The sequence below is a fragment of the Salmo salar genome, chromosome 15 (genome assembly GCF_965601325.2).
Source record: "Salmo salar chromosome 15, fSalSal1, whole genome shotgun sequence".
Classification (NCBI taxonomy): Eukaryota; Metazoa; Chordata; class Actinopteri; order Salmoniformes; family Salmonidae; genus Salmo; species Salmo salar.
In genome coordinates, this window is record NC_138305.1 from 65,816,150 (window position 1) to 65,826,981 (window position 10,832).

Consider the following 10,832-nt stretch of genomic DNA (forward strand, 5'->3'; position numbering starts at 1 on the left):
TAATGTTTGCTATATTCAGTCTATATCCACACTATGAGGTTGGAATAGTACTTTGGAAATTATGATAAAGCCCGTTTAATGTAAGAGTTTAAATTTCAGCTTGTTTTGGTGGGATGAAGTTTTGGCCTGCCTGGTGACATCACCAGGCGATAAATTAGTTAATAGACCAATAAGAAAGAGTTCCAAACCACTGAACCAATAACAGCTAGTTTAAGTTTTTCCCATCCCCACTCAGAACACTCCCATACAGTCATAGCAAAAGTCTTCCTTGAGAAATTGCTCTTTGCTAAGAAGTTATTTTTGTTCATTTTTGACCATTTTAATTGAAAACACTCACAGTAAAGTACTTAAAGATGCACTCTCGAACATTTGTATATTTTCAGCCACTAGTGTTGAAAGTGGTGCTCACGAGCTTAAACAGGTCCCTGTTTTTTGTTTACAATGTCATCTATTTGTGTATTTTGTTATCCATTTTGTGTGATATGTTAATTTTAAGAATTTTGCAATTTGTATGATATCATAGGATTTTTGCAATTCGTGTCATATGTTATGAATCCAGTTCGTGCAATATGATACTAATTTATTGTGCTTAAGATCCTGGAATGCATCTGCAATTGTTACCCAGACGCTATATGATATTGAGAGAAAAACATATGCATTGGACCTTTAATCCCCCTAAGGACCTTTACTCTTTATTCATAAATAATGTCACGGTACTGAAAAGACACGGCCATTACTGCACAGTGCCTCTATCTATACACAAGTCTAATGCACTGTGAAACTAAAATGTAGGAATTTTTCAAATGAATGCTTGCAAGCTCATGTAATTTTAAAGCGGGCCTAGACTACTCCTGCTGTGTCTCTTCATAAACCCTCCGGAGTTATAAACTCATCTATTTTTACATCAGTTTGGTCTACTTTGAACTCCTCACAGGTTCAAAATAAGGATGAGGTAGAAGTTCTCTCATGGGGGACACCAGTCGTGAGAGTACGTGGTGCTGACACAGATCCTCTCCATGTCACCTGGTAGGAGCAGGCTGCCAGGTAGGATGCAGTACAAGAGTGTATTTGTATTGATTTATTATGGATCCCCACTCTTCCTGGGGTCCAGCAAAATTAAGGCAGTTTATACAATTTTAAAACATTACAATACATTCACAGATTTCACAACACACTGTGTGCCCTCAGGCCCTTACTCCACCACTACCACATATCTACTGTACTAAATCCATGTGTATGTATAGTGTGTGTGTGTGTGTGTGTGTGTATGTGTGTGTGTGTGTGTGTGTGTGTGTGTGTGTGTATGCATGTGTCTGTGCCAATGTTTGTGTTGCTTCACAGTCCCTGCTGTTCCATAAGGTGTTTTTTTATCTGTTTTTTAAATGTAATTCTACTGCTTGCATCAGTTACTTGATGTGGAATAGAGTTCCATGTAGTCATGGCTCTATGTAGTACCGTGTGCCTTCCATAGTCTGTTCTGGACTTGGGGACTGTGAAGAGACCTCTTGTGGTATGTCTTGTTTGGTATGCATGGGTGTCCAAGTTGTGTGCTAGTAGTTTAGACAGACAGCTCGGTGCATTCAACATGTCAATACCTCTCATAAATAAAGGTAGTGATGAAGTCAATCTCTCCTCCACTTTGAGCCAGGAGAGATTAACATGCATGTTATTAATATTAGCTCTCTGTTTACATCCAAGGGCCAGCTGTGCTGCCCTGTCCTGAGCCAATTGCAATTTTCCTAAGTCCTTTTTTGTGGCACCTAACCACATGACTGAACAGTAGTCAAAGTGCGACAAAACTAGGGCCTGTAGGACCTGCCTTGTTGATAGTGTTGTTAAGAAGGCAGAGCATCACTTTATTATAGACATCTTATCTACTACTGCATCTATATGTTTTGACCATGACAGTTTACAATCTAGTGTTACTCCAAGCAGTTTAGTCATCTCAACTTGCTCAATTTCCACATTATTTACTACAAGATTTAGTTGAGATTTAGGGTTTAGTGAGTATTTTGTTCCAAATACAATGCTTTTAGTTTTTGAAATATTTAGGGCTAACTTATTCCTTGCCACCTACTCTGAAACTAACTGCAGCTCTTTGTTGAGTGTTGCAATCATTTCAGTTGCTGTAGTAGCTGGTGTGTATAGTGTTGAGTCATACGTGTACATAGAAACTCTTGCTTTACTTAAAGTCAGTGGCATGTCATTAGTAAAAATTTTAAAAAGCAAGGGGCCTAAACAGCTATCCTGGGGAATTCCTGATTCTAACTGGATTATATTTGATAGGCTTCCATTAAAGAACACTCTCTGTGTTCTGTTAGACAAGTAACTCTTTATCCACATTATAGCAGGGGGTGTAAAGCCATAACATATATGTTTTTCCAGCAGCAGACTATGATCAATAATGTCAAAAGCTGCACTGAAGTCTAACAAGACAGCCCCCACAATAATTTTATCATCAATTTCTCTCAGCCAATAGTCAGTCATTTGTGTGAGTGCTGTGCTTGTTGAGTGTCCTTCCCTATAAGCATGCTGAAATTCTGTTGTCAATTTGTTTACTGTAAAATAGCATTGTATCTGGTCAAACACAATTTTTTTTACAGAAGTTTACTAAGTGTTGGTAACAGTCTGATTGGTCAGCAATTTGAGCCAGTAAAGGGGGCTTTACTATTCTTGGGTATTGGAATGACTTTAGCTTCCCTCCAGGCCTGAGGGCACACGCTCTCTAGTAGGCTTAAATTGAAGATGTGGCAAATAGGAGTTGCAATATTGTCTGCTATTATCCTCAATAATTTTCCATCTAGATTGTCAGACCCCGGTGGCTTGTCATTGCTGATAGACAACAATTTTTTCACCTCTTCCACACCGACTTTATGGAATTCAAAATAACAATTCTTGTCTTTCATAATTTGGTCCGTTATACTTGTTGTGCAGTGTCAGCATTGGTTGCTGGATTGCCATCCCTAAGTTTGTTTATCTTGCCAATGAAGAAGCCAATGAAAAAGTTTGCAATATCAGTGGGCTTTGTGATGAATGAACCATCTGATTCAATGAATGTGTAGTGAACACGAGGGGAGACAGAGAGCTGGTTTCAAGCGCAGGGCGCAGCAGGTGTTTATTGCAAAGGACCACAGGAGGTAGCAGGTAGCTGGGTCCAGCAGAAGGTCATACACAGGGGGTCCAAAATCGCAACAGTACAGGCAGGGAAAAGGCTAGTAACGTAGTCGTTAGGCGTCGTTAGTGAGGCAGGCAAAAACTATCATACACGGGAGGAATAAATCACGGTGGGACACACAGAGCTCTGAAAGACGTGTGTCACAGAACGAACAATACCTCACAGTGATGGGGTGCAAAGAACTGAACTAAATAGTGTGTGATAATGACATACAGCTGTGTGAACAGGTGATTAGAATTCAGGTGATTGGGATCTGGAGCGAGAGCAGCGTTCAAGGGATCTAGGTGTTTGAGAGTGTGAGCTGGAAAGTGGGCTTGAAAGTGAGCTGCGTTCAGGGGATCTATGTGTTTTAGGATGTAAGTTGGAAGCAGATGTTACAGAATGAAGGAGCTGAGTTAGCTTTTTTCCAAAAATGTAATTTAAGGTGCCCCAAAGCTTTTTACTATCATTCTTTACATAATTTTTTTTTTCATAGTGTAGTTTATTTTTATTTAGTTTAGTCACATTTCTTAATTTGCAGTACGTTTGCCAATAAGTTGGGCTGCCAGACTTAATTGCCATACCTTTTGCCTCATCCCTCTCAACAATTTTCCAATTCCTCATCAATCCAAGGGGATTTAACAGTTTTTACAGTAGTTTTCTTAATGGGTGTGTGCTTATTAGTAACTGGAATAAGTAGTTTCATAAATGTGTCAAGTGCAGTCTGGTTGCAGTCTGGTTGCTCCTCATTAAACACCACAGATCAGCAAATATTCTTTACATCATCAACATATTAATCACTACAAAACGTATTGTTTGACCTTTTATACACTATATTCCAGCCTTTGGAACATTGATTTTCCTAGATATGGCTATTATATTGTGATCACTACATCCTATGGATCTGGATACTGCTTTAAAGCAAATATCTGCAGCGTTTGTCACAATCTTCTTCGTCAGAAGATAAAGAGAAATCATTGTCGGACCAATACGCAGCGAGATCGTATGTACTCATCTTCTTTATTAAGGAAAAGAAGGGAAACCAAAATAAACACGTACACAAAACACAATGACGAATAACAGTCTGGTAAGGCACAAGGCTATACACAGAACAATCTCCCAGAAAACACATACCTATATATAGGACTCTCAATCAAAGGCAACTAAAAACACCTGCCTCCAATTGAGTCCAACACCTAATTACCTAACATAGAAATACTAAACTAGAGAGAACATAGAACATAACCCAAAACCCAGAAATAATAAATCAAACACCCTTCTAAGCAAACCACCACCCCGAACCACATAAAACAAATACCCTTTGCCACGTCCTGACCAAACTACAATACAAATAACCCCTATTATTGGTCAGGACGTGACAGCGTTAGTAAAAATGTGATCAATACATGTTGATGATTTAATTCCTGTGCTGTTTGTAACTACCCTGGTAGGTTGACAGACAACCTGATCCAGGTTGCAGGCACTGGTTACAGTTTGAAGCTTTTTCCTGAGTGGGCAGCTTGATGATAGCCAGTCAATATTTAAATCACCCAGAAAATATACTTCTCTGTTGATATCACTGTAACGCGGGTCGTATAAAGGTGACCAAGGCGCAGTGTGTATAGTGCTCATATTCACTTTTATTATGAAGACACTAGAACAAAACAACAGTTCCGTCAGGTGAAATACACTAAACAGAAAACAACTACCCACAAAACCCAGGAAGAAAAACCCCTACTTAAATATGATCTCTAATCAGAGGCAACGAGGATCAGCTGCCTCCAATTAGAGATCAACCCAAACATAGAAATAGAAAACTAGAACTTAAACATAGAAATAGAAAACATAGAAAATCACAAACACCCTGTCACGCCCTGACCTACTCTACTATAGAAAATGACATCTTACTAGGATCAGGATGTGACAATCACATACATTATCAAACATTTCACACATATTATCCAGATACTGATTGCTAGCAGTCTTCCCTGTGGCTCAGTTGGTAGAGCATGGTGTTTGCATGGGTTCGATTCCCACGGGAGCCAGTACAAAAAAATGCATTAAATGTAAGTTGCTCTGGATAAGAGTGTCTGCTAAATGACTAAAATGTAAATGTTAGCACTTGGTGGTCTATAGCAGCTTCCCACAAGAATAGGCTTTAGTTGAGGCAGATGAACCTGTAGCCATATTACTTCAACAGTATTTAACATTAGATCATCTCTAAGCTTTACAGGAATATGGCTCTGAATATAGACCGCAACACCGCCTCCGTTGGCATTTCTGTCTTTTCGGTAGATGTTATAACCATGTTTTGATACCACTGTATCATCAAAAGTATTATCTAAGTGAGTTTCAGAGATAGTCAGAATATGAATGGCATCTGTTACAGGCAAGTTATTGACTTCATGGACCTTGCTTCTTAGGCTACATATGTTAATACGGGCTATTTTTAGCACTTTTCTGGGTTGCTTGATTGTTTTTAATGCTTTAATGGGGAGCTTATCAGAGGTAGACTTACTCATGCTGATAGAGCAGGGTGAGCTGCTTAAAGTGGTCTTCCTACTATTGCACACCGCCTCAGTGCTAACAGTGTAACTCTGGTTTATAGGCTCATGATTACTGCTTACAATAGCTGTAGGATAAACAGATGTATTCGGTGCAATTATGGGTACATAAATTAAATGACTTACATTGTGTTTGCCAATGCCCCTAAGATCATGTACATTTGATACAGTATTATGACAACTCATTGCCACAATGGTAGGGATTAACTGAGGTGGTCTTGGATCATTTAACAGTCATTGTTTCAACGCAGCCTTGAAATGCGTGAACAGAGTCCAGGAGTCAAGAAGATTTGGATGGACTCCGTCATTCCTGTAGAGTATCTTCTGTTTCCAGAAGGTGTCAAAGTTATCAATAAAAGTGACTCAAGCAGAGCTACAGTAGTCTTTTTGCCAGATGTGTAATGCAAGCAGTCCGCTGAATCTTTCACACCCGCGGCCCAATGATGGTACTGGACCTGAAATTATTTGCCATTTTTGGAGTCTTAAAATGCTAAAATCAGTTCGTTAAAATCAATTTTCAAATGTTCTGAGCTAGCCTCCTGATGCCGTTTGAACCCACATGGACTACGACAGTGTCAGCTCCCGGCATCTGTTGTAGAGCAGTCGGAAGCATCCTTGTTATGTCCTGTACTCGTGCTCCTGAGTAGCACAGGGTGTTTGCCTTGGGGACTGAGATGTTTCTCACCATAGAGCTGCCTATGATGACAGCTGGTGATGTTGAATGGGCCAGTCTCTCTGGCAGCCTCACGGTCTGGTGCCACCTGAGAGGAAGACAGAGCTGAGGACGAACACGCAGGTACCTCCGGATCCAATCTTGATTGGGAAGCCACCACGGACGAAGGCACCGGAACCTCTGGATCCTGGGAGGCAAAGCTGTTTCTGGTCTGTGTCAGTTCCGAGCTCAACATCTCCATGGAGACCCCCGTTGCCAGAGGACGCCTTCTGTGACTTCCACTGCGAGTGACGCACCTCCATGGCTGGTTGGTTGGTTGGGTCGAGATCAGCTCCATTCTCCAGGGAAGGGGGAGAACCCTTCGGGGATGGAACCCTGCCTACTACCGGCCAGTCGGCTGTGGAGAGTCGACACGGCGGCAAAACTTCCACCAGACCAGAGCGGCGTCTGGCTACTGGGGTGGAAGAAAAAGAAAAGGTAGGTGGGCGTGGGTGGGTGGGTTCCCCAATAGCTTATGTAGGTTTGCTACTTGCTTGCTAAGTGTAGCTACTTTGCTCCTGTAGTGTTCCGCAAGCAAGCAGTTGCTACATTGAAAGTCAACGCGGTCCACGTTGTCCCAGAACAAAGCAAAGTAAACGTAGCTCCTGCAACGTTGGAAACGTTCAACAGCAGCCTCCATTTGAGACAGCTGAGCCAGCTAGGCTTGCTGGGCTTTCGTGTCTCTCCCCCTATACCGAATCTGGCAGGATCCTGGGATAGATAGCAGCGTTCCCAGCAATCTATCCCAACAGACCCGCAGGATTCAAAATAAAATCAAAGTATATAAAAACACTTTTAAACTGAGGTCTTTAGTTCAGGTTTCAGCATTCGACAGGTTTGAGTTTCGTCGTTCAACAGCGTTCAACAACAACAAACATACATCACACTCTGATGATGTCACTGGGTTCACTAGGTGTGCAGAGCCTGAGATGCCCAGCCCTGAAAGGGTGGAGAGGAGGATCTGATGGTTCACGGTGCCGAACCCAGCAGATAGATCTAAGAGTATGAGAACAGAGGATAGAGATTTAGCTTTGGCAGTGCGGAGAGCCTCCGTGGCACAGAGAAGAGCAGTCTCGGTTGATTGAATGAGAAGTGGATGTCGTCAGCATTCTTTCCAAAGTGGCTGACAATGATTAAGGTTGTGCGGAGAAGGTGGAAAAGAGTTTCCTAGGGATAGAGGCAGAAGCTTGAAATTTAGAGTGATAGAAAATGGCTTTAGTAGCGGATACAAAGGAAGCGAAGGTAGAGAGGAGGGAGTGGAAGGATTATAGGTCCTCCGGAAATGTAGTTTTCCTCCATTTTCGCTCAGCTGCCCGCAGCCCTGTTCTGTAAGCTCGCAATGAGTCACTCAGCCACGGAGCAGGAGGGGAGGGCTGAGCTGGCTGGGAGGAAAGGGGACACTGCGAGACATAGGATGCGGAAAGGGAGGAGAGTAGGGTTGAAGAGGCAGAATCAGGAGACAGGAGGGAGAAGGGTTTAGCAGAAGGGAGAGATGATACACTATATATACAGAAGTATGCGGGCACCCCTTCAAATTAGTGGATTCGGCTATTTCAGCCACCACCATTGCTGACAGGTGTATAAAATCAAGCACACAGCCATGCTATACTGAAGAGCTCAGTGACTTTCAACATGGCACCGTCATAGGATGCCACCTTTCCAACAAGTCAGTTTGTCAAATTTCTGCCCTGCTAGAGCTGCCCCGGTCAACTGTAAGTGCTGTTATTGTGAAGTGGAAATGTGTAGGAGCAACAATGGCTCAGCCGCGAAATGGTAGGCCACACAAGCTCACAGAAAAAAATGGTCTGTCCTTGGTTGCAACACCCGCTACCGAGTTCCAAACTGCCTCTGGAAGCAACATAAGGACAAGAACTGTTCTTCGGGAGCTTCATGAAAAGGGTTTCCATGGCCGAGCAGCTGCACACAAGCCTAAGATCACCATGAACAATGCCAAGTGTTGCCTGGAATGGTGCTCGGAACAGTGGAAATGCGTTCTCTGGAGTGATGAATCACGCTTCACCATCTGGCAGTCCGAAGGACAAATCTGGTTTTGGCGGATGCCAGAAGAACGCTACCTGCCCAAATGCATAGTGCCTGTAAAGTTTGGTGGAGGAGGAATATTGGTCTGGGGCTGTTTTTCATGGTTCGGGCTAGGCCCATTAGTTCCAGTGAAGGGAAATCAACGCTACAGAATTCAATGACATTCTAGATGATCCTGTGCTTCCAACTTTGTGGGAACAGTTTGGGGAAGGCTCTTTCCAGTTTCAGCATGACAATGCCCTCGTGCACAAAGCGAGGTCCATACAGAAATGGTTTGTCGAGATCGGTGTGGAAGAACTTGACTGGCCTGCACATAGCCTTGACCTCAACCTTTGGGATGAATTGGAACCCCGACTGCAAGCCAGGCCTAATCGCCCAACACCAGTGCTCGACCTCACTAATGTTCTTGTGGCTGAATGGAAGCAATGTTACAACATCTAGTGGAAAGCCTTCCCAGAAGAGTGTAGGCTGTTGTAGCAGCAAAGGAATGAGATGTTTGATGTGGAAGTGTCCACATACTTTTAGTTATGTAGTGTAGGACAGAAGAGGAGAGAGTAGTGGGAGAGAGAGTGCAAAGATTGTGATGTCAAAAGGGAGACAGAAAAAGAAACAACGTAGTGATCAGAGACCTGGATGGGGGTTGTTGTGATATTACTAGGTGAACAGCCTCTAGTAAAGATGAGGTCAAGTGTTTTGCCTGCCTTGTAAGTGGGAGGGGACTGGGAAAGGGTGAGGTGAAAAGAGGCAAGGAGGGGAAAGAGAGAGTTGGAAAGACATTAATCGAAGGCAGACATCAGGATGTCGAAGTTGCAAAGTACGAAGAGCGGTGAGCCATCATCAGGAAATGAGCTTATCAAGGTGTCAAGCTCATTGAGGAACTCTCTAAGGACACCTGGTGGGTGATAGATGACAATAATGTTAAGCTTTTTTCTTACATTTGGTATAAAGTCACAGTATGTTAGCAAGGGCAAAACAGTATCTTGGCACAAGGCACATTACTTACTGTACTGTAGCTGGGATCAGGTGGGATGCACACACTGCTCACCATGGGAAAAGTTCCCTCTGACCTCATGACCTAATTTCTTACTGGTTTCCAAGGGATTCCCGGAAAAAGAGATCTCAACTTGCCATTTCATAACGGGTAGGCATGTTCTTTGAAGTACAGATAACAGTCACTCATTCCAAAATACCACAGGCTGTGAGAGCAGTGGCCTGGATCGTATTGCATGGAAGGCATATTTCCATTCCTTTTCATATTCTCATATCCTGTGAGCATGCATGGTGACTTGACAAACTCACCTTTGCTTTTATTACACATGCCTGAAATTATGTTCTGTTTAACAGCCTCAGCTATCGTGTTAAGGGCTGTAACTTGGGTCTTGTTAGACCAGTTACCTTATTAGCACAGGAGAAAATGTGTTCCTTTGTTGTTCATTTTATGTGCATCCCATGTAGGTTAGGGATTTGTTGGGGGTAGTGGGTTCCATTCCGGATTCTAAGATGTTTGAACTCTGTGATGTATTAACATCTCTATATAGAGGGGACGCAGATTCCCTTTATTTCCTATGGCAGCCTCTCTATCGCTCTCCTCAAGCAGTATGGGCACTGCCAGTAACATGATACATTACATTTTGACGGGGTCAGAGTCCACTAGTTAACTGCTGCTGGCCACTTCACGTCACCCATTTATGGGGCAATGACGCCCTCTGACTGCTGGTATGTGACAGCTGGTGTGTGACCTGTTTCAAACACAAGCTGGTCGACAATGTCTCTTCATCTGCTATTGCAGTCTCATTGTCTTAGCTAGAACTGTCTTGCCACACTACATCAATGTTGAATATTGACTCAATGACATCTGAATTGATTTATCATCCATAATTCATTGTGTTAGTGGAATTTCATTAAGTAATCTATTGTTTTATTTACTTGCAACCAGAGTAAACAACAGGGACAACGTAATGTGGGAACAAATAAATAAACACATTATTGGTTTACCCACATTCTGTTTAATAATGACAAACACATGACTTTAAAGTGAACACTAAGGCCAGTGTATAATAAAGACCCTGGTGAAAAGAGCATTACAAAGCGTACAGTATTGTGTAAGCCATCCTATTTAGCTTTATGACTGACAGTAATTGAGTGTCAAACCACTGGAATGCTGTGCGTCCACCAATCAATGCATAGTGATTAAATATTAAACAGGAAGTCAAATAGCATCTATTGATCTGTGGTGCTTCGGAGTAAAGGAATGCGTGAAACCTGTCCCAGGTGACACCAGAGACCACACAAGGCCGGATCAAGGTGTTTCATTAGATGCAATCATCAATAAGGCCTGTATGTGTGTGACGTTATCTGTGTC